The 24,262-nt window shown below is 51.3% G+C and overlaps 2 long non-coding RNA genes across 4 annotated transcripts; both read left to right on the plus strand.

The window, feature by feature from the left end:
* The first annotated feature begins 10,393 nt into the window (after window positions 1-10,393).
* LOC109146233 lies at window positions 10,394-11,574 on the plus strand. The gene is made up of 2 exons (XR_002048158.2): window positions 10,394-10,612; window positions 11,246-11,574. It is a non-coding gene; the product is annotated as an uncharacterized LOC109146233 (long non-coding RNA).
* Window positions 11,575-16,993: 5,419 nt separating this feature from the next.
* On the plus strand, window positions 16,994-20,765 carry LOC120411797. Of its 3 annotated transcripts, XR_005604329.1 has the most exons (3): window positions 16,994-17,237; window positions 17,931-18,050; window positions 20,557-20,765. It is a non-coding gene; the product is annotated as an uncharacterized LOC120411797 (long non-coding RNA). The 3 variants fall into 3 exon arrangements; XR_005604328.1 differs by lacking the exon at window positions 16,994-17,237 and having other exon boundaries at window positions 17,868-18,050; XR_005604327.1 differs by lacking the exons at window positions 16,994-17,237; window positions 17,931-18,050 and adding an exon at window positions 18,213-18,737.
* Window positions 20,766-24,262: the final 3,497 nt, after the last annotated feature.

The raw sequence follows: 24,262 nt of genomic DNA on the forward strand, positions 1-24,262 counted from the left end.
TATTCCACGGAATCATCAAATCACAGAATGGCTTGGGGTGGAAGGGACTGTTAAGGTATCTAATCCAACCCCCCTGACATGGGCAGGATCTTCAGAGCCCCTTGGCTCAGCACTACTTATCCCAGGCCAAAACCATTCCAGAGTCATGCTGATGATGATTTCTGGGCTCCAAAACACTTTAAGTTCTCTATTTCTGACAGATTCTACTGTAAGATGAACAGTGGTCCTCAAGGACGTAAAGTTTGGCATCCAATTTGTAAATAATGGCCTGAGGCAGAAAACAATGGAAACAGAGCTTGGCGGAGGCAATCCTTGAATATCAATCAGCTTTCTTGGGCCCCTCTTCCCTCCTGGGCGTTATCCCATTGGACTGAACCAAGCAGACCCTTGAAGAGGCTGAAATTTGCTCTCCTGCAGCCCAGGGTCATGCACTTGCTCTGCGCCCTCCTCGCTGCCCCGAGGGTCTCCAACGCCACCATTCCATGGTCCCAGCAGCCCAAGCTGCTCTTGAGCTTCACATTCCCCACCTGCCCTTCCTTTTTGATGGGAACAGGTCCAGCATGGCACCTGTCCTCCTTGGCTCCTCTGTCCCTTGGAGGAGGAAGTTGTCACGGCACATTCCAGGAGTGGGATGGATCCAGGTTCCGCTCGTGTAAGTGATACATTAATGTTGGTGCAGATAATATGATACACACTTGAGTAAACAGGTGAAAGTACTTTACCTGCCATGTTTCAAGGGAATTTAGTGAAGGAATGTATTTTTTTTAATATGAAGAGGCTGTTCAGGAAGATCTTGTAGCCGGTTTTTTTCATGAGAGAAGAGTGAAGTGTCAGAACCACCTTTGAGGCTCACAACAGGAGCATCAGGAAGATGGGAAATAGTGTTCAGCCTTATCAAAAAGGTCAGTAAGATCCTCTGCTTCAGCCAGAGGTGGAATAGAACAGCACAATTGTTCCAAGTAGAGAGGATACTATGAGTTTTATAAGATTGGGATCGAAAGGATTACCTCAACTGCAGATTTATTTCAGATGTTAGATTGTATCGGCACAAGTTTATACCAAGAGAAGGTCCCAAAGGAGTGGGTCTATACCAGAAAAAAAAAAATCCATTGCAGACCTTTAAGAAGGTTTTTAAGGTCGTTAAGAGATGTGAACCTGGTCTACTTCTGTTCTCTTCCGATTTGCTGTATTGATATTTGGGATGTGTCTGAAGTTTAAGGCAGGACAAGGGGGAATAACTTCCCACTGTCAGAGGGCAGGGTTAGATGGGATATTGGGAAGGAATTGTTCCCTGTGAGGGTGGGGAGGCCCTGGCACAGGGTGCCCAGAGAAGCTGTGGCTGCCCCTGCATCCCTGGAAGTGTCCAAGGCCAGGTTGGACGGGGCTTGGAGCAACCTGGGCTAGTGGAAGGTGTCCCTGCCCATGGCAGGGAATGGGATGAGACAGGCTTTAAGGTCCCTTCCAACCTGAACCATTCCATGAGTCTGTTTTTATAACCATACAGAGCCTGCAGTAACATGGAAAGTGCCTTGGAGAATCATAGAAGAGTTTGGGTTGAAAGGGACCTTTAAAGGTCCCCAACCCCCCTGCCAAGGGCAGGGACACCTTCCACTATCCCAGGTTGCTCCAAGCCTCGTCCAACCTGGCCTTGGACACTCCAGGGATGGAGCATCTGCCACCTCTCTGGGCACCCTGTGCCAGGTCCTCACCATCCTCACAGCCAAGAATTCCTTCCCAATATCCTGTCTAACCCTGCCCTGTGGCAGGAGGAAGCGAATCCAGGCTGCCCAGGAGAGGGTGGCTAACCCTGAGTGTGTGTGGCACGTGGCACCGCTCGTCCTTAGCGCTGAGTGCACCCTCCTGGCCTCTGTTTTTGTTGTATCTCCTGCTAATCCTTCCTCCCAATGCCTCCCCTAATCTCTCCAAACCTTTTCCCCGTTGGCTGGCACCCCTTAATCCTATTACAGAGATTTCTATTCTGAAAGTTTGGCTGAATCACCCTCTGGGCCCTGCCCAGAGCTTCACCTGGGTTGCAGAGGAAGTCGCCAGCCCCTCGGCAGCTTCAGTTCTTTTCGGAATGATGCATTGGAATACCATTCCTGAAATAAAGCCTAAATCCCCTGGCTCTTCTTTAGCCCTTGCTCAACACAGTCTCTCACAGGGTTTGTCCTGAGAGACCTCTGCACCACTGGGGAGATCAGGGAAGGATTGGATTCTGCACAGTCATTTTAAGGCTGGTTTAGTGATACTGAGATGGGAAAGAATTGAGGATAAACAGCAATCAGGATTGCTGGTCTCAAAACCCATTCTGGCCTATTAGTAGTTTTAAGGTTACACCCCATTTTTTGGATTACCCAATTCCCATTGCATCAGCTTTCCCCCAAAATTGGAGGGGGTCTGACTTCAGCTGAGTCACATCAGTGGTCATGCCTGAAGGTGAAAATGGGATGAGCTCTCCTTTGAAAAGAAACCTCCAAATCTCACCTTTTCCTGCCTGCTATGAGGGATGAGTGATGAGACAGAAAACCGGGAGAGTTGGGCCCACATCTGCTTTAACCCCAAATTTGGGCACATTGCACACTGGGCTCACCCTCACATTCACTGTGTGAGCAGTTGGGGATATTTTATTTACATTTCAAATAACTCACAGGCAGCTGTGTGGGCACAAATCTCATCTAGATGAGGCTGGTGTGGAAACATGAAGTTTAGCTCCTCATCACCAGCCACTTCTCTTTCATGTACTTGATGATGAATAATTCTCAGGCTCTCAAAATTTCGTTTAAAAAAAAATAAATCTCTATTTGGAGACAATAGAATTTAAGTGTCATGTCCCTTTCAAATTCCCTCACCAAAAGCCACTGATTCCTCCCAGCTCTGTGTGCAACAGAAGTGAAACATCAACTGTTTGAATTTCCCTGAGTGCTTTTCAGCCAACAATTTCTGATTTCCAGAAATAAACCCCAAAATACCAAATTTTCCTCCCACATTGCCTAATTTTCTGCTGACATCGCTTACTTTCTCAGATTAGTGATACTGAAAATAGTCAAACTTTTAATCACATAATCCAAACAAGACAGGTTTCAGCTCCTCTTGCTATAGATTTACCTTCTGGTCTCTCACTAGGACCTGAATTTTAATGAGTTTGTGTGCTTTAAAAGTTTGGTTTGATGGTTATTTGGCCTCACAGTGGTGTTTTCTCATTCCCTGAATCCTTCTTCGTGTAGATAAACTGACCAGGGAGCTGCTTCCAGAATTTCTTCCTGAAGCACCAGCAGAAGCATTTTCCAAGATAGCATAAACCAGAGCAAATTCAGGTGAGCATTCCTGATGCAATTACAGCCAGTCCCACCCTGGCAGAGGCCATGCTATTCCCAGGCATCCCAATCCATAACCCAACACCAGCCCCCTCCCACTGCTGGAAAACCAAAACAAGGGTGGAAACCTTCTCCTTCAAGTGTGACCATCACCTGCAAACTCCTCCAGTTGCCTCCAGGAGCCAGGAACCTTCCATGTGATGGGAGCTGTCCCTCTGTGCAGAGCCAGGCAGCTTAAAAATAGGCTGAATATATTAAGTGGTCAAATCAGGTTATAAATATTAAACTGGCTCTGCTGCCTGCTGGCACATTGAGCTCAGCTGAGCCATCCCAGCGTGGCAGGGGGGGCTTCATTTGCGGGCCTGTGCTCCACAGGGCCACAGCTCAGCTGTGGGATGGCAGGATCCCAGCAGAACTCTGAGGTAATCACAGCCCTCCCAGAGCTGATTCCTGAATTTCTGCTCCTGTTTGTGGCATTCATCAGGCTTCAGAAGAAAGGAGAGAGCAGGAGCGCTCCATCCACTAATGAGCTTCTTCCCTCTCTAATTTCCTCTCTGCTTTATTCTCCTGTCCCACAGAATCCAGGAAAGCCAAATCTAAGAGCATTTGAACTATAAAAAGTCATGCCTCTTGCCATTAAATGTGCCTCCATTATCAGAATGGAAGATGAGAAAAGGTCCAAATGCATCTCCCCATCCAGAGCAACCCGGGATTGTGGAAGGTGTCCCTGCCCATGGCAGAGGGTCAGAATGAGATGATATTTAAGGTCCCTTCCAACCCAAACCATTTGGATTCTATATTTTTACCCAGCACTAGCACTAGAACAAACTCCTTCATGTCAACAGCACTGCACATATTTCACAGAATTTAAATGTGCATTACAAACACCCCCCAGATGTGCTGCAAGTGGCCATGCATGGATCTCGATCATGGATCACGGATCAGGGCCAGAGCAGCCAGAATTCTGCAAGATCAAACCTAAGGAACGTTGTGCTTCTGCTCAGAAAAAAATGAAAATATGATTGAGTTAATTCTAACTCAGCTTGTCACACAAGCAGCTCTTTGCCTAGATACAGGAAGAAGAATAAGTTAAGAGTCTCTTCTGCTTCAGGAACCAGCACTGGTGATTGAATTCTGACAGCCAAACTCGGCATATGGTCACAGAGCATGGAAGAGGAAGAAAGGGAAGATATTTTGATTTCATAGAGTCACAGAATCACAGAATGGTTTGAGTGTGAAGGGACCTTAAAGCTCATCTCATCCCACCCCTGCCATGGGCAGGGACACCTTCCACTATCCCACGTTGCTCCAAACCCTGTCCAGCCTGGCCTTGGACACTTCCAGGGATCCAGGGGCAGCCACAGCTTCTCCAGACAACCTGTGCCAGGGCCTCACCACCCTCATAATGAAAAATGTCTTCCTTCACTCAAGTCTGAATCTCCCTTCTTTTAGTTTATCATTATGCCCATTTTAGCCAACATATTTTTTTCCCAGCAGCTCCATCTTCTTCCCACTGGCAGAAGTACCACAAGGCACAGAACACGGCTGTGGGAAGAAGAAGCCATGGCTGCTCCATCCCTGGAAGTGTCCAAGTCCAGGTTAGACGGGGCTCAGGGCAACCTGGGATAGTGGAAGGTGTCCTGCCCATGGCAAAAGGTGGAACAAGATAATCTTGAAATCCCTTCCAACCCAAACCATTCCATCATTCTGTCTCTAAGAGCAGCCACAGCAAATCCATCTTCCATATGTGCCCAAATCCTTCAGGGAAAGAAAAGCACAAGGATACTGTTAATCACATGCTGCCCTGAAGGAGGAGTCATTTCATGTTTCCTAAAGGATTTTGTGGGATATTGGGGTGACACAGGAGAATGAGTCAAAAAATCTATGTTTTGAGGACTGTGAGGGATTCACAGCTTGTGCTGAGCCCTGTTGCCAAGAGGAGGGTGATCCCTCTGTACAGCTAATCGGCCCAGCTGGCACCAGGGCTGGGAGGAAATGTGGGTTGCTGTGGAATAAAACCTGGCTGGGGACTTGCAAGATGTTTCTGCATTAAGAGGAGGGCTGCTTAATAGTAGAATTAAGTGCTGGTATTCAAAGTTTGGCTGTAAATCAGTTAAACAAAGAGACCTGCTCTGTTGGGCTGTCTGTGATGGTGAAATCACCATCAACAAACAACTGGTGGAGGAATAAACCTGTTGGGAGGAACTGATGCACTTCACACCAAGGCTGAGCATTCCCAAGCTCCTTCTTGCACCACAAGAATTGATTAGCGGGGAAGAGTTCATTGCCAGCCCTGTGAATCTCAGATTAGACTGTTGAATCCAGCTAAATTATGTCCATATAACCCCCTTTAGGCACTCTGGAAAAAGTCACGGCTCTGGGGTAGATCCTGACATTCATTTTCAGGTGCTTTAAGGAATCCATGCATTACAACTCCTCCTGATTAGCTCTGGCTATGCAAGATTTGCCTGATCCATTGGAGATGGTTGTGTGTGGATTTTCAGATTTATTCCTACATGGGCAGCAAGCCCCACTTGAAGGAAATCCCTCTGCTAAAAAGGTGAGTCTTGGGTAGTGGCCTGAGCTCTGTCTTGTGGAGGCATCGTGCTCCGTCCCCCCTGGTTTGGCAGCAGTTTTTGTGGGCTGGGTTCAGCACTATGGCCCTGGCCCCTGTGAGTTTTCTGCCTCACACGGTGGCATCCTGCCCCTAAAAATTGTCCCTGAGGTGATCAGCCTAAGGGGGTGAGGAGGGCAGCAGAGTACACAGGGTGATTTGGGGGTCTCCAAGCCATATCAAAATATGGTTTTGTCAAAAATGGGGAAATGCTCCCCCACAACTTGATTTTTCTCCTCTGGTTAACAGAGCCAAGATGACATTGAAGTAGGAAGTGGAATAAATACACACAAGCAGTCTTTTCACCAAGTTATTTAATTCACCAGAAGGGACACTTAACCATACAGCAGCGCCTTATTTACATCGAACTGCTCTTTATGCATCCTGTAAACATCAGAAGCAATTTCTAATAAATTACAATCCAGGGAGCAGCAAATCAACAATATCACTGAGTTGTTTAAACGAATTCATTACAAAATATATTGCATTTTTCCCTGTGACTTCATTCAGATTGCACTTGAAAGCAGCATTCTCCCGAATTTTCTGTTCAGGATAGACGTGTGCAAAAATATCTCCAAGCAAGAAGAGATTGTATTTTAAACTACATTGCCCTTGACCTCAGGTCATTTTGAGTCTATTCTGTTCCAGCCTCTCTGGCAACACCATCACTGGTGACATCTAACAACAAACAGCCCCAACAGCAGGTCCCAGCTAATTCAAATTGAGATCACAGATTCAGCTGAGTAAGAGTCTGAGAAAGAAATGCCTAAAATTTCTAAAACCTCTGGGCTTCTCTTTACCAGAAAGGATGTTCTCTACGAAGTAATAGGAAAATGTAATATTGTTTGCCAGTTTAATTGGATGTGCTCCTGCCCTGTTATGAAAGAGATTGGTTCTTGCTGACCATGTATAAAACACAGGATGAGAGCGGATTCTGGTTGTTCAAAGTGACAAAAAACAAGCAGTGATTTGAGGTGATGTGACAGCGATGGGGACATTTTCTTGGCCTCCATTCCAAGTGCAGGAGAGAGCTTTGAAGAAGTTCTTTGGGGTGGAGGTTCTTCATCACTTGGTGGAGGACAACCTCATCGTGCCCAAATCTCTCTGCCTGTTTAAAATGAGGTCCAAGGCAGCCCCAACAGCACAATTCCTGATTTTTTGATGTTAGTGGTCGTGGTCCCCTGCATCTCACTGCTCCTGGCAATGCAAAAATTCACTATTGAAGCAACATGGATTTCAGGGATATGATGGAGAGCAGGACAAGAGGCCCTGGGGAACTGTTCTTGCTCCTCCTTCACAGATCTGACCACTATTTTATTATGAAACCAAGAGCTGGAAGAGCAGAAAAGGGAACCTGGGCAGCGATGACAAAGCCGCAGCAGCAGCAGGTTCATCTGCGGCAGAAAAGCCTTGTCCCCCCATTCCCACAAAGCTCTTGTAACCTACAACTCTCTGGGTGGAGTGGTTCAAGTAGCTGCTGTCTGCCTCGCTTTCTCTGCCTTCACTTACAGAAAGCCACGGGAAATATTTCATCCTCTTTGTTGAGACAGTTTCCTTGCACTTAGGGAGGCGGAACAAGTGCATTTATGCTCTCACTCCAGGACTTGCTGATGGCCGTGAGAGGCAGCTGTGGACCAGGACTGGGCTTGTTACAGCTTCAGAAACTAAGTGCTGGAGTGCCTTTGCTCTGGGTGAGAATGAGGAGAGCTCTGTGCTGCCTGACCTCAGCTCCCCTCTGGAGCCGCCACAGCAACAGGAGAAGGTTTCCTGCCACGGGGAGGTGGTCTGCAGTTAATTCCCAGGGTCACAGAAACACAGACCGTCCTGAGTTGGAAGGGACCCACCAGGATCATCAATCCAGCTCCTGGCCTTGCCCAGGACACCCCAACAATCCCACCCTGTGCATCCCTGAGAGCGTTGTCCAAACACTCCTGGAGCTCTGGCAGCCTTGGGGCTGTGCCCATTCCCTGGGGAGCTGCTCCAGTGCCCAATCACCCTCTGGGGGAAGAACCTTTCCCTGATATCCAACCCAAACCTCCCTGGCACAGCTCCAGCCATTCCCTGGATCCTGTCCCTGCTCACAGGGAGCAGAGATCGGAGCTGCCACTCAGGAGGAGCTGCAGCCCTGGTGAGGTCTGACCTCGGTTCCCTCTTCTCCACGCTGAACAAACCAAATGACCTCAGCTGATTCTCATAAGGCTTCTCCTCAAGGCTCTTCACTATCTCTGTAGCCTCCTTTGGACGGTGTCTGACAGCTTTAGAACATTCTTATATTGCAGTGCCCAAAACTGACCCCAGGACTCGAGATGAGGCCACCCTGGTGCAGAGCAGAGCGGGACAATCCCCTCCCTCTCCCTGCTGGGGATGCTGGGCCTGATGCCCCCAGGACAGGGATGTCCCTCCTGGCTGCCAGGACACTGCTGACCCAGATCCAACTTGCCACGCATCATGGAATGGTTTGAGTGGGAAGGGCCTTTAAACCTCATCCAGTTCCAAGCCCCTGCCATGGGCAGGGACACCTCCCACTAGACCAGGTTGCTCAGAGCTCTGTCCAACCTGGCCCTGAGCACTTCCAGGGACTGATAAATTACAGGAATAAATAAACCAGTTCCAGAGCCTCCTTCCTTGGCCATGTGGCCTTGTCTTTGGGGTGGGGAAGCTGTGACCATGTGCAGTCTCAGGCTTGCCTTGGTGCCCCCAAAATTTCTGCTGGTTCAGAGACAGCTTGGAGAAGATTTTGGCACTGGGCAACAACATTCCTAAAGTTTGAAGAGATGAATCCCACCTCACCATGAGCAGGGAGACCTGGGTGACAAGTAAGTCTTGTTCTTTCACTCTATCAAAGAGCTGAAGCACATTTTGCTATTTTTTAATAAATTAGGCCATAAAGAAGGGTCTAGGCAGGGTTTTCTGTGCTCTCTGGTGGGATGCTGTCAGCAGCGAGCCTTGCCCATCCTCCACAGAGCTGGTGTCAAACCAAATCCAGTAGAATCCTTCTTGGTTTCTTCATCCATAAAATGCCTTCCCTAACTTCCAAAAGGAGAAAATCCCTGCACTTTGGTGCATCTCTGCAGCCAGCAATCCCACGAAGGAAGATGTTTCCTTGGTTACAATTATTTCCTTGGCCATGGTAGACTGGTGCTCAACTTATCTCTCTGTAAGTGTTGGCATGTCTCCAGAATTTTGGAAAAGGTGCCATTTTTTTTTCTGCCAATCCCAACAAATGGAGGTCCCAACTGAAGAGCTCAGCCATAATGGACCATGGTTTATTCCTTTTGGGAAAGGACATTTTCTCCACAGAGCTGGAATTTGCAGTTTGGGTGGTGAGATGAAAAATGCACCTCTGGGATTTGGGCTGTAAATGGGAAAAGTCTTTACAAATAAAAGCAGATTCTAATTGTACTCAAAATATCACCTATAAACACCTGATTCAGCTGAAGGAAAACACCACAAGTGCCAACGCTGAGAGCAGGAATGGCGACAGAACTCCACTGGCATCTTTTGCACATGGAAATGGGAGAACTTCTGGAAATGGGAGAGGTTGGGCAAACTGATCGTGCCCATTTTTGGAGGCCAAACCTGTTAGCCTTTGTCTTGAAAAAGGGCGGAATTGTTGGGGTATATGTGCAAGGCCAGGAGTTGGATCAATGATCCCTGTGGGTCCCTTCCCACTCAGGATATTCCATGATTCCATGATTCTGTAATAATTACTATGAATTCCTGTGTTTCATTAACGAGCTGGGTATGATGAACTCAGGAGAAGACCAGATGAGGCTCAGACTGCAGCGGAGGGCTCAGACTGTGAAGACGGAGCTCAATTCTTGGTGGACTCCCTGGGCCACCCTCATCCAGGTGCTTCTCCTCACACCTTAATTCTGCATATGCAAAATAGAGCTAATTCCCTGTAATTTACTCAGCGTGCAAGCCTTAATTAACATTTTTAGGAGGAACCCCGGGCAGACCTGGGCCGGGGAAGTGGTTGTTGCCGTATCAGAGCAGGCATCATTCCAGGCCTGGGCCGGCAGCGGGAGCTGGCTGTGATCCAACCTCCCTCTGCTCCGCGCGCTCCGGGTTTGTTAACATCCCAATCAATACCGCCACGACACAAAATCCAGCTTCAACTTTTCAGCTGCAGCGCGGGCCATGGGGGTTTTTTTGTTTTCCTTCCCAGCTCACACCCTAAATCCTATTTTTCCAGCTCCTTTGAGCCCCGCTGGGAGATATTAAGGTGTTATTATCGTTCCCCGTTGTTGCGGGGGAACGGGGGGAATGCTAACGAGGGAGACACATCCTCTCCTCTCTATCAGTTCATCTCATGCCACCTCTCCCACCGCTGTGAGCTTTTAAAAATAACAAATTGCAGGTTATCCTTCCTTTCTTTGGGAGGGTGACCTTTAGGGTTCACAATGCACATCGCCGAGGGATAAAGAGAAATTTGTTTTCCAGGGGAAAAAGGAGACGAAAGCTGCGATTCTCACAGGCGTTAGGAATTGGACCTTAAGGGGGGGTGGAAAGAGTATTTTGAGGAGCTTGATAAATTTAAGAGCTGCTGGAATGCGGATTCATCGGGAGCAGGTCGGTTCTGGCTGGCGCGGGAACCAGCGGGATGAGGCATGGGGTCGAAGCAAATATGAGCCTATTAATAATCAATAACTGCTCGCAGGGCAGCGATGATTCAGGCCAGGTTGGTGTCTAATTGCCATTATTGTTATTCTGGTTTAAACCCCGTTCCTCTCCGCTGCTGCCACCAGTGATCTGAGGCGCTGTATTTTTAATTTGTTCCCAGGCACGGCACAAATCCATCACATGCCTGGATCCAAATGCCAGCGCTGGAGCAGCAGCGAAACATTTTTGTTATTTAAGTTACTGTATGCTAAGTTTATGTTGATTGCTCTGAGTATCATCTCCCGAAGTTAACTAGCGTTAAAGTGTTGATAATGTCCCACTTTCGCAATCAGATTTGCATAGTGCACAACGGAGTTTAGCAGGAGGAAAAAATTAGCTTAAGTGCTGTTTTTCATCAGCCCTGTCAGTCTCACACTGTTTGCTTCATCTGGGTGCACGGGGCGTTTGGTGACAAATGGTTATGACATTTTCTATCTCAGCATTACGTCATTACAGAATCGCCGCCATCCTCTGGCTCGCGGCTGCATCCTGGCCTGGCAGAGAGGGACAGAGGAGGGGGTGAAAACGGGGGCAGCAAGGCAAGAATTGGGATTTTGAAGTGTTTTATTATTTAGGATTTTTATTCTCCCTGGGAAAAAAAAAATAATAATAATAATTTCAACCTCTTTCCCTTCCCCCCTGCTCGAGGCAGCATCCAGGAATATTCCCGTGGGCAAAAGGAAAAGCATCCTGTTCCCATTGAAGCCAGCGGCAAACTGCTGGACGTGCAGGACCCGGATACAAACAGGGGTGACCTCTCTTTGTTCGGGGTGCAGATCCAGGACCACTCCTCCCAGAGTGTCCCACTCCTCCCTCCCAGCATCAGTGCAACCTGGCTGACATCCCCCCACCTTCCCATTCAGCCCTGGATGAATGATGGAAAATCAGGCTGGAGATTTCTCCTGCGACACTATTTTATAAAATATAATTCAAACATTTCCTCGGTGTTAACAGCTCCGAAATAAAATCCCCAGAACGCAAGAATATGTGATATCCATAGCAATTTTGGTCTGGTTTTGTGTTAAACTCCCTCCCCACACCCATGCCTTACTTTTCATCTCGGTTTTGTACCTGAATTTAGGAGCAATTTATGCAATTTATTCATACCCTGGATCAGGCAGAAGTTTTCACCTGCATTTTGCGGGGTGTTACGGTGGCAATTCCTCATTTTGAGGCTCTTGTTTCTGTTTCACCCCCTTGCTGTAGGGGTAAATACAGGGCTGGTAAAGCCCAGCATTATCTTGGGATGTGTTTTTAGCCTGAGCCCCCCCCTCCATACATTAAGTAATTCATCCTTATTGCCATTAGGAATTCAGATGTTATTTTACGGAGGGGGAAGGGAGGATGGATGTGCAGAGCAGAGCACAGCTCATATTTTACAGATATTCCTTTTTGCTGTGCGAGTTGCTGATTTACTCTTGGAAACCTGCTGGAGGAAGGTTTGAAGGAAGCTTTATGGGGGGAAAAGAGGGATTTTTGATGTAATTCAGGCTTCTCCCCGCTCCCGTGCAGCTCTCGCTGGCTGGGTGTGCAGAGCCGTATACGGAACGGCCGCCTTTGCATTAATAATAGTCCAATAAAACCAGACAATATTCCTGCTTAAATGCACTGAGTTATGTAGATCCGAATTCTAGCACATCAGCAAGGAAAGAAAAGCAGATATTTCGTCCTCGCCACAACAAATTCCGTGATACAAATGCGAGCCGACATATGGTAAAAATTGCCTGCAGCCCTGCTGATTTACAGAACTGTTTTCACTCACAGATAATTCATTAAAAATCATTTCATACCGGCTGTATATACATAAAAAATATTTACTTGTGTAAATATCAGTCAGGAAGGTATTGCTTTTTTTTTCCCTTTTTTTTTTTTACCCTTTCCCTTCTTTTTTATTTTTTTTGACAGCTGATGGGGAGGTGGGGGGAAAAAATCCGGAGATTAATGATGGACATAGGGGAAAGCAAAGGTATTCCTGGCATCCATCCATTCATCCTGGATATAGGTCAGGGCTGGGGGTGGGCTGGGACAGCTTTAAACCCACTACCTGAGCCATCTGCTCTTCCATGCCAGTGGAATCTGCGTTGGGGAAACACACACTAGGCAGACATGGATATTGTGGGATACGGCACCAAAGGGGCTGGGAAAGGGCTTTTACCTGATTTGGGGCTCTCTGCTGACCTGTGGAACAATAGGGGAATGCTCACGCCGGGAGATGTCTCCAGAAAACAGGAGCAGTGGGATTTCAAGGCCGCTGCTGCTGTGGCAGAGCAGCTTGGAAAATAAGGAGCAAATCCCAGCAAGGCGAGGGGAGTTTTTGGGTTTAATTGGTTTTGCAAATTGTCCTGAAATGATGGAGGTGCTAAACGTGAGGGCACGAGAGGGTCTGCGGCTCCCAAACATGAACATTCCAGGTATAACCAAGACAAGCCCTGAAATCTCCCTTCCAGCCTCACATTTTACCCTCTAAAATATGTGTTACACTACTCAAAATGCTGAACAAGGCTCCAGCCCGACACCGCATCCTCCCTCTTTTCCCTGTGCTTACTCCAGTAGAATTTGCTTAAATACAATGCGTTGTTTTAAACCCGAAGCTTGGAGACCTTTAGATGATTTTTTTTCCCCCTCGAGGAAAATTCAGAAATAAATCATGGAGTACAAGAGATTTGGGGTGTTTTGTTTGCTGGGGTTTTTTTACCTCTACATCCAGTAGGTGAAACGATATTATTTAAAGTGTGGAAGGCAATAAGTACTTGGAAGAGGGATCTGGTCCATCAGCTTTCATCCTCCATAAAACCCAGTAGTAAACAAAGCAATAATATTTGGGGGCTTGGAGAGGGCAGCTCTGGGGGGAGCTGGGATGTTGATTAAGATGGAATGGCTACGTGGGGAATGGGGGGGATGCTGGAATCACATCCCACGGCTGCACCCGGCACGGCGGCCAGGGGAGAAAGTTTGGGCCCGTTTCCTCTGGAATTCGGTGGCACATCTCACTCCGTGGAGCTGCTGCATCAATGAGAAATTTTCCTATCAAGCTGAACCCGAAAGGGAGGGTAAAATCAACTCTCGCTTCCCCATCGGAGCGTCTACAGCGCGAGAGCCTCTCCCGCTCTATTTATACGCTGGATAAATCAGTCTCCAGACTGTTACCATAGATAACAGAGTTTTTCTCCTGCTGTTGTCTCTAACAGCTTCTTTTTCCCCCCACTATATTTTGCACGGTTCCTACCTATCACCTCGGTGAGTAATTCCCCTGCTTTAAAGCAAATTACTTGGGGGAGAGCCGAGTTTTTCAGGCAGAGGGAGATTTTTCATCCCTGGAATTTTGCTCCCGGTTCTCTGAGTAACCCTGAGAAATCCTGCAGAAAGGGGAGCTATAGGTGACTGCATCTGATCCTGATACATATTTAACCTTCTCACAAGCTCCAGGAATTAACTATTTAGGAGATGAGCAGCCGGCGCAGGCATTGCACCGGGATAACACGGCCAGGCTGGTTCGCAGCGACGCCGAAGCTTCCCACAAAAATCCCTAATTCTCACCACAGAGCTTCTGCAGGAGACATTGCCACGGGCTGGGATCTTTATTTGAAATAAATAACTCACTCAATGCGGCAGCTCCCTATTTCGGGGACCAGTGGATGTGGAGTTTCCCCTCCCAGGGATGGGGTGTTAATGGGATTTGTTGCTCCTGGTTGGGGAGCGAGGGGGGTTAATCCCTTCCTTCATGTATATCCCTGCTAAGCTGGTTTAGGTCATGTTTAGAGCTAAGTTTTGTGGTACAGGCTCTGTCCACCCGTCCATCCCGCAGTGCCAAGCACAGGGATGAATCCAGCTGCCATCTTCTCCCCCGTTGCACCGCCCAGCACTTAAAAATTCAAGTGAGCCCCAGAAAGAAATTAAAGAAAAGGTTTAAATTCCAGCAAAGCAGTGAAAAAGCCTCTAAAGGCTTTTAGAAACCCTGCGTCGTCGCTCGGGGAAAGCTCCCAGCGAGGCCCAGAGCCCTTTGTTTGCTGCAAGGGGATTTATCCTGGAGTGGGTAGGGAAGGAAAGGGACTTTTTCCCCACCACCTGCAGGGACCCATTTCCCCGGCATCACCTCTGCCATCGTCTCCAGCAGGCATGAAGCTACTTGTGGGGAGGTGGCTTTGGGGGTTTGGCATCGTTTTCTAAAGCCCATCGCCTTCGAGGAGGCTGCAAAGCGTTAAATAGCCTCACCTGACCTCCTCCAGCAAAGCCAGGCTCTGCATCCTTATTTAGGGACATACATCACCTCCACAGCTTTCCCTCTGGCGCTGGGGGTGGAGCAGAGAAGTGAAATGTCGTGAGAGAAGAGGAAAAAAAAAAAGAAGTATCTCTAAATCCATTCCAATTTGCCTTGAAACCCCTTTCCCACCCCAGCATGGCCGAGCACATCCCGGCCATCCCGGCCAAGGGCCGGACACATATGCCATGCCATATGGAGCGGCGCGATCCCGGTCAATCGGATCTTTGGGAGTTTTAGCATTTAATTTCTTAATGTGCTAATAGTGCACAGGGAGGGGATGGATCACCGGTTAAGTCCGAGGATTTATGTTTTTAAGGGAGCGTAATGTATTTTTAAATATCCCCAGCCAACGTGACGGGCGCCGGGCAGGAGGGTGAGCTGGAGAAGGCCCTGGAAGAGCCCTTTGAGCTTTAATCCAGAACAGGTTTCTAACGTGACATCCAGCTCCGTGTGAGCTGAAATTCAGGCGGAAAATCCCCGTGTCCATTTGACAAAGCCATTTTGCCCAGCCCTGAGTGCTGCGAGCCCTGTTCTGGGTCTGTATCCCCCTGCTGCTCCCATAATTTCCATCCATGGATCCATCTCCATGGCTTAGCTCAGGTATCTCACTTCCGTTTGAAGCCATGAAGGATGGATGCCAAAATCTCCCCAAGGCCCCTGATCCTCAGTTTCCCCTCTTAGAGAGGGAATTGCATTTCCTTCCTTCAAATTGCCCCTGGGATCAGGGCTTAAGCAGACTCCCAAGGTGATTTCAGCTCCTCAAAAGGAAAAGTCTTGCAGAGAGATACAAAATACACGTTCATAAGAAAACATACAGAAGTAATTTCAGGGGAGTATGGAAATGACAGCTGTTCACCTCCAACCTGCCATGAAACTCATCTATTTATTTTTAAATAAACCACCTCAGCTCTCCATAAATCTCCGAGGCAGGGAACCAAGGAGGGGACGAATTAGGCGGCGCTGTGACCCCATCCCGGTCCCCGCCGGGCAGCTGCCTGCGGGGCAGGGACGGATGCTCGCGTGGCCCCGTGGCTCCAGCTGCAGTTGGAAGCGCAGCGGTCTCAGAGGGATGCTCTGGCTGTTGGCTTCTGTCAGCCAGACCTTAAAATCTGCGCCGTGCAAGGCCTTATTTGAATTGCAAACGGCTCAAGGGAGGTGTACGTGGAGTTGCTTTCTCAGGGTAAATAGGGTTTGGGGTTTGGTTTTTTTTAAACTAATAATATTGTGTCATGCTTTCAGGGGGTGATGGTATAAAGGGCAGGAGGAAAGATTTCTGTAGCTGAGCTGGTGGCTCTCCCCAACCATTTCTGGCAGCTAATTTCCAGCATTTCCTTGAAAACTCCTCTGATCTGATGCGTTAAGTGAAATGTCATTAAGGCAATGGGAACACAACGGTAGGGACTGTGAGACAGCACTAAGGGGAAAGGGCAGAGGCTCCCAGAGGCTCCCAGACACATTTTTTGGACTCCCAATGTGCCCAAGGTTCTTGTGCTTATTCAGAGCTGAACGCTCCTGCCCATCTCTGAACACACAGACTCACACTCGGGGTACCAACCACCGACTCGCGCTCCCATGTGGGTTTTTCTCAGCAACTTCTAGGCCTCGACTGGGGAGGGAAAAAGGAAAGGAAAAAAAAAGAAGGGATGTATTTGTGTTTGTGCAATGGGAAGGGACAGAAGGAAGAGACGTGCGCTGCGGCGCGGTGCGGCGCTGGAATGATCTCAGGAGCTGCGGCTTGTGCAGAGAGATCCCAGGAGCGGGCACATGCCCTTGACACCGAATCACCCGGCGAGTAATAAAGGATTTCCTGCCTTCAGAGCCTGCTTGAGCCGGGGGTTTAGCCCGCGTTAGGCTGTGCAGTGCCCTGACAAGGTTACAGGGTCTAACAGGGCGCTCAGCCGGGACTGGGGATGTTGGGAATGTGTAGCTATCCCTGGATATAGATGTGTAGATAACCACGGCGTGCGCTCCTCACCACCAGCACCTCGCCACAAACAAAAAGCGTGCTCTTCTCCTTGAAATTCACCTTGAACGCGGTGAGATGGGGTGGGTTCGTTGGTTGGAATTTGGGGTTCATCATTATTATTATTATTATTATTATTATTATTTTTCACACACCCCCCCTCCTTTTACCCGACAACTGTCAGCAGAGAGGCTGCAAAAAAAGCTGAGGAGCCACTGCAGGCTGCGCAGCGCTGGGAGCTGTCAGCCCCACGCCACTGCAGTGATGTCAGCCGCAGCCACAGCCACTGCCACCCCCAGCCCCTGCACACACGCGAGTCGCAAGAAGAAGAATTCATAATTACAGTAGCGTAGCCATGAAACCAGCAGTGCTGGGGGTGAGGGAGGGGGGAGAGAGAAAGCGAAGCCTCGGCCAAAATTGGTACTTTCATTTTTTTTAATACCTTTTTTTTTTTTCCCCTCCCCCTGCAAAGCTGCACCCTGCTCTGCAGCATCCTTTCTCCGCAGCGGGGCTTGGGGGGCCAGGGCAGGGGGTTCCCCCACGCGCCCCCCCAAAAGCGGGTGGAGGGCGCGGGGGCTGCGGGGGAGCTGGGCAGGGCTGGAGGCTCTTTCCCCGCGGGTCGCTCCTTGTTTTAAAAGGCAGCATTTCTGCGGACAACACCCGGAGCATCTCTGCGGGAGCGGGGCTGGGGGCGAGGGCTGCAGCCGCCTTGTTTGCGGCGCACGGAGTCAGCAGCTGGGATTTTTTTTTTTGGCTGAATAATCCTTTACGGGGAGGGGGTGTGCGGGAAAAGGGGGGGGGGGGGGCTGGGGGAGGAGGGAGGGAAAGTGGATCAACATCACCGAAGGAGGACAGCGAGCAAGATTAGGGCTGGCTAATGATAAATGAGAAGGCGCCGCTGACAGCTCCGCGCTCCGCGCAGCGCCCGCCCGGCTGCTCCGCGCTCCCTCCGCACCCTCCGGCCGCCCGCTCCGCTCCCGTCGACGGCCTGGCTCCAGCCCCCCCTTCTTTTTCTTTTCTATATATATATATTTATATATATATATATATATATATATATATATATATATATACATATATATATATATACCATTTTCACCGCCCTCCGCATAGCGCGGGGGGGGGGCACATCCCACCCCCTGCCTCCCCGAGCATCCTCCGCGGGATTACGCGCCTGGCCGCGCTCCGCACCGGCTGCAGGACGGAGGGACCACGGCGGGGCTGCCGCAGGGGGTATTTCCTTCGCTCCTCTTCTTGCGGGGGGTGGGGGGTTTGGGTTGGGGTCGGGCCGGGAAAGGGGGGTTGGATAGACAGGACACCCCTCAGCACCCCACGGGGGAGGGGGGATGCAGTGGGGGCTGCGCTCCCACCCGGCCCCCCCCACGCCCTTTTTTCCCCCCCCCCCCGGAGGGCTGGGGCGGGGGGGGATGAAGGATGAAGCCAGGGCGGTTTATCCGTGGGCTCTGCCCGCCCCCCCTCATCGTACCCGGGTGACCTTTCAAATCAAAGCCCGGCTCGTACCTACCAAGGTGCATTGGGCAGCAAGGGCTGGGGGGTGCTGGGGAGGGGGGGGGTGATGCACCCGGGCTCTCCCCCTCCCTCTGCCTTTCCCCCTCCCTCCCTCCTCCCTCCTCCCTCCCTCGCTGCTCCCTCCCTCTCTCTCTCTGCTGCATTTTGCATGAGCTATCTAGGTCATTAGCATTTTAGCGTATGCAAGACTTGACAAAGCTGATGAGAAGCCAGATGGGCCCCTCTCCTCTTTTTTTTGCACCACTTGGGATCTGAGCGAAAGGATTGACTGCAGCAGGCGAACGGGGGAAGGTTTATTGCGCTCCTCCAGACCCCCCCGCTTAGAGCAGCGCGGCGGGGCTCGGGGCAGGCGGCAGAGAGCGGGCAGCGTTGGGCAGAGACGGAGGGCAGGTAACGGGGCCCCCCCGCCGCCCCCCACCCCACAGCCCGGGGCTTCTTTGATTTGATAGAGGGGGTTTTTCCGACGGGGGTGTGTGTGGGGGGGGGGTGTTAGGTTGGGTTTTGTCCCCCCCTCCCCCCCGCCCATGGGGAAGGGCGCGCCGAGCCTCCGCGGGGCGCGGAGAACAAAGGCTGGGCTCCGCGGGGTCCCTCTCCCCCCCTCCCCTCCTTCCCCCCTCCCTTTTTTTTCTTTTCTTTTCCCATTTCCCCTTCTTCTTTATATTTTCTTCCTCGCGAGGAAAGGCCCCTCTCTCCGTGTTCACAGCGGACCTTGATTTAAATGTCCATACAATTAAGGCACGCGGTGAATGCCAAGAACGAGGCTGACCAGCATCGAGGCCGGAGGAGGCTCCGCGGCTCTCCGCACCCGCGGAACCCTCCGCACCCCCTGACACCCCCCCCCCATCCCCCAAGCTCGGCCGCGGGGCGCGCAGGCAGCGCTGCGCACCTGCGCAGGTGGCACCGCAGCGCGGGAGGGGCGGAGAGGGATGCATGGGATGGGATGCGATGGGATGCGCTGGGATGGGATTGGGGCGCACGGCAGCTTTTGGGGGGCTCTCCGGGATAAAGGAGAGGGGGTCCCTGCGAGCACAGGCACCCGGGGTGTGAAATCCGGAGCTGTCACTCGCGGGTGCCCCGCGGGTGGGCCCCGGGGGAACGCGGCTGCTGCCCCCGGGGCTGCTCCGCTGCCGCCGCTTTGTGCTTTGCCTTTTCTCTCGCCTTTTCTCCGCAGAGCGATGGGGTTTTTCTCTGCTAAAAGCAAGGGCAGGTCTTGGGGTCACCGGGGCTCACGCTGCTCCCCCGGCGGAGGGGGGTGGGGGGGGATGCTGGGGCAAAGCCGCTCTTTTCCTTTGTTTTTTAAAGCTTTATTACGATATATTATTTTTTTCCGGTGGCTGTTTGTGTGTTTTTCCCCTCCGCCTCCCTCTCCTTTTAATCCTTATAATTTAAATCAAAAGTGCCGGGGAGAAGAAGGGGGGGAGCGCTGTGTCTGCAGGGCGAGGCCGGGCGTAAATCTCTTGGAGGGATAAACATGTCATTTGTTCCCTTTGTATGGTAATGCTGTCCCCCCCCAGCTGCCCCCCCACCCCCCAGCAGCTGCCCCAGCCATACATCCTCCCTACAAAAGATCCCAATTACCCATCGGCTGCCTCATTATACTCCTTACACAGCCCCGGCGAGAGGCGTGTGTGTGCGAGGAGTCGAGGGGAGGGGGGGGGAAGGATGAAGGGGTGGGGGGGAGAAACAGCACCTGAATTATCCAGAAAATAAAATAAAATTCAAAAATCTGGAGGCGGCGGGAGGGAGGGATGCTGCGACCCCGCAGGGATGCTGCGACCCCGCGGCCTAACACGGAGCAGGTGCCCCCCCAGAGCCTTCTGCAGGGCAGGGGCTGCTCCCCCCACCCCCACCCCAACACCCCATTGGTTTCTTTTTCCCCTCCTTTTTCACACTTCTATTTTTATTTCGGTTTTTTTTATCCCTCCACCCTTCTAGCCATCACCACTGCTCTGCCCTGCTCCCCGCTGGGGCCCTTCACCTCCTTTCCCTTCTCCCATCCCTCTCTTCCCTTCCCTTCTCTTTGCAGCTGGAGGCCACCCTGCATCCCTTCATCCCGGCCCATCCCAGTGCTCCCAGCAGGTGTCTGGCTCTGGGGAAGGACAGGCCCTACTGGAGGGGACAGTCCCCCATCCCTCAGGGCATCTGCAGAGCTGTCCCCAATTTGGGGGGCCCTTGGTGACGGCGCGGGGGGTCCCATCTCTCTTTGCAGCTCCGCGCACAGACCCTCACCTCTGGAATGGTGCCCTTGGGAACACTGACAGCAGCTCGGGGTCCCTGGGACGCCTCTTTGCTCCCCACCAAGGGGGTCTGCAGGTATTTCGGGACATCCCTCCCTGGGCTTGCATCCTGGCCGGTGCAGATGCCGCGAGGAGCCCGTCGGGTCGTGCCAATAAAGCTCTTTCCTTGCGGGTTCCTGCATCCTCTCCTTTGTTCGTGGAGGTTTCTCGCCCGTCTCTTTACGGCGGCGGAGGCAGGACCCCCCTGAAGGACCCGCACTCAGCACCAGGTGGGGGATGAATATTAAAATCCACCCCAAAATAAAAACCTCAGCCTTGCAATTCGGCAGCCCACGGTCGCCTGCTCAACTCTGGGTGGGCACTGCCGCATCCTGGACCTCCAGGAGAGTCTGAACTGCCAGAGGGCTCCTGTGTAGTGAATAAAAGGGGGAAAAAGAAAGAGATTTGGGGTGCCTTCTCTTTGGGATTGCCCCCATCCCGGCAGGCAGATCCCTGCCGTGCCGCACTACGTGCCGAGCATCCCTCTGCGGCACTGCCGGCCCCACAGCACCCGGCCCTCACAAACAGGATAGATTTTCCTTTAAAGCTGTGGCATGGGAGAGGGAAAACAAGACCTAAATAACCCCAAATAAATACACAACCTGCTTTCTGTCTTGTGAAATGGCCGGGATGAAGAGACACCATCACCGCTGATCCAAAGGCCTGGTACCCCCGGCGGGCCCCGGCTGCCTGCCTCGGGCTCAGCCCGGAGGGATGGAGAGGAGGGGGCAGGAGGCTCTTATTAATACTAATCCTAAGAAATATTGCTGTGTCCTGAATAAATCAGGCCTGGGGTTCCTCCAAGACCTTTGCCCCCTTGAGATGAGCTGCAGTGCGGCCCCTCCTCTTTGGGGTGGACACCTTGGGAAGGGAAATGGCGCGGGGGGGCTGGGGGGGTGGACAGATGCGTTTGATTTTTTCACTGAGGGATGGAGGAGGAGGTGGCACGATTTTATTCCAAGCACGTCAGCTCCCCCCTCCCTCCCTGTCCCCTCCTTCTTCCCTCCACCCGCAGTCCGATGTAAACATAACGGCAGGGACCTGCCAAGCTCCAGCCCCACTTGGATTATGGGGGGGAATTAAACAGCTCTGATTAACACAGGGATGCCCCCGAATAACCTTCGGGCATCTGGCCCTTGAGGCTGGGCACTGGAAGGGGCCGGGGACAGGGACCCCAGGCTACCCATCCCATGGGCAGAGGGAAGGGATGGATGGAGAGGATTCGTGGGGACCACAGATCCTTCCATCTGTGATTTCATGCCGGTTTTATTTCTCCCTGCCCACGCCCACGCCTGACCGATTCGCTCGCCACTGCAGCGCTGGTTGGGCTGGAGGTGCTCCGGCTCCAGCGGGGAGGTGGAACGGAAGATGTGGGAAATTCCTCTATTTCCCTCATTTCCCAGATCTCTGTCAAGTGCCAGCCTTGCTCTTCACCCAGTCCCATGAAGGATGATGGTCTCCATGCAGAAAGGTCTTTTGCTGCATATCCCCGCAGTATACAGCTCCTTTTTTCCATTTATTTTTATGCCCTGTACCTCCATGAACCACAAACCAACACATCTCCTAGCAGCAGCAGTCAAAGTGGGTGTTTTATTGGGAAATCTAATCAGGTTTCAAGGGGAAAATCCTTTCTTAATGTCTCAGCTAAGCAACGAGCTCAATTAAATTGCTTAGACTATAAAAAGGGCTGAGAGTCCCATCTCCTTTTTCCTCCCTGCTCTTCCTGGACAGCGCTGTCATCTCCGCACTCCACCGTCTTCAAACCCCAAACGAGCCTCAATGACACAGGACTCACATGTCATTCCCCAACATCCCCCCCTGCCCCGCCTCCCCCCAGCAACAGAGTCATAAATCATCTCAAACACTCTAAATTTAGCCCAGCAGCGCGACCACGAGCAGGGATTTAAGTGACATCACTGCTGGAAATTAAGGGGTCAAACAGGGAGGCTGCACGCGGCGCCCTGAGCTGCGGGGACGATGCTCCATTGATTCTTCCACACACCGAGGCCACCTTGTCTTGAGGCATCTCAAAGCATCCCCTCAAAATATATTTCTCCCGGCACCCAAAATGCCCAGAGTGGACCAGCCATTAGCTTAATTCCCATCAGGAGCTGTGCTGAAAGGCTCCAGCGGATCAGCACTGCGGAGGTGCGCGGTGTGACCCAGAGAATCCCAAGCAGCAGAGCCAGTGAGCTTTGCCCGGTGCAGAGGCTGGGAGGAAGGGGACTCACATCTCATCCTGGAGCTGGAAGGTGGGTCCAGCATTCCCTGCCTGGGTGGCAATGCCAGGCCAACGCTCCCACGGCACTTGCAGAGTTGTGTGTGCACACAGGGTGGGGATGCTGCTGTGGTATCCCAGTGCCTCTAGTGATTCCTGCCTGCTTTGCTCTGCAGAGCCAAAAAAACTGCTGCACATCTGGAAAAGGGAGCCAGGGCTGACTCCCGAGGTGGGAATGGGGCTGCTCTGAAGCGAGAGGTCTGATATGCCAGAGGATTAGGAAAGAGAGATTCCCATGGCTCCTAGTGCAGTTGGAGGGGCAGATCCTGAGCTCCTCAACAAGATTGGATGGATTCATAAACTCACACAATCACAGGATGGCTTGGCTTGGAAAAGACCTGGAAGCTCATCCAGCCCCACCCCCTGCCATGGGCAGGGACACCTTCCACTAGCCAACGTTGGTCCAAGCCCCGTCCAAACTGGCCTTGGACACTTCCAGGGATCCAGGGACAGCCACAGCTTCTCTGGGCACCCTGTGCCAGGGCCTCCCCACCCTCACAGGGAACAATTCCTTCCCAATATCCCATCTCTGCCTGCCCTCTGGCAGTGGGAAGCCATTCCCTGTGTCCTGTCCCCCCATGTCTTGTCCCAAGTCCCTCTCCAGGTCTCCTGGAGCCCCTTTAGGCTCTGGAAGGGGCTCTGAAGTCTCTCTGGAGCCTTCTCTTCCCCAGACTGAACAATAAATTACTGCTTGGGGGGCCATAACCTCTTTTAAAGTCATCCAAGAGAGACTGAGACGATACTTCTAGGGACCTGTTACTCACAGCACCAACATCCTTTAGTAGTCAGCCACCCTTCACTTCTGCTGTGGTTTTTTGGCAGCACAAACAGGCTGGAAAACGCTGCCTCTGACTTTGAATTTGCCCCAGCAGTGAGAAATGAAAAATAAACCAACAAGCCAATGACTCCTGCAGCATCAATTCCTCCTACAGGCACAAAATACAACGTGGTGGGGGAGAGGGAAGAGGTTGGGGACTAAAATCTGATATAAATCCCTTCAGCCACGGCAGTGCACGAGGATTTCTCTGCCGTTGATGCACACGGTGGCAATTCTATGAATGTTCGCTTATTTTTATGGAGATTTTGCCTTTCAGACCAAGTGTTTCCGTGTGGCACCAGCTGTAGGGATGAGCTAATTCAAAGCTCAGTCATTTCCCTGCTCACCCAGGCCTTCCTCAGCAGCCGCAGCCGCTCGGTATCATCTCATCCAGGGAAAGACAAAAGTGATGCGTGTGCATGTGTAATTTCCAATGTCAATGTGTTCAGCGAGGAGTTGGAATCATAAAAGTTATTTCATTTATTACATTCATACATAAAGCCTCTTAGAGCTGCAGACTTGGAATAGGCAATTATGCCCATAG

The sequence above is a fragment of the Corvus cornix genome, chromosome 3 (genome assembly GCF_000738735.6).
Source record: "Corvus cornix cornix isolate S_Up_H32 chromosome 3, ASM73873v5, whole genome shotgun sequence".
In the NCBI taxonomy this organism is placed as follows: Eukaryota; Metazoa; Chordata; class Aves; order Passeriformes; family Corvidae; genus Corvus; species Corvus cornix.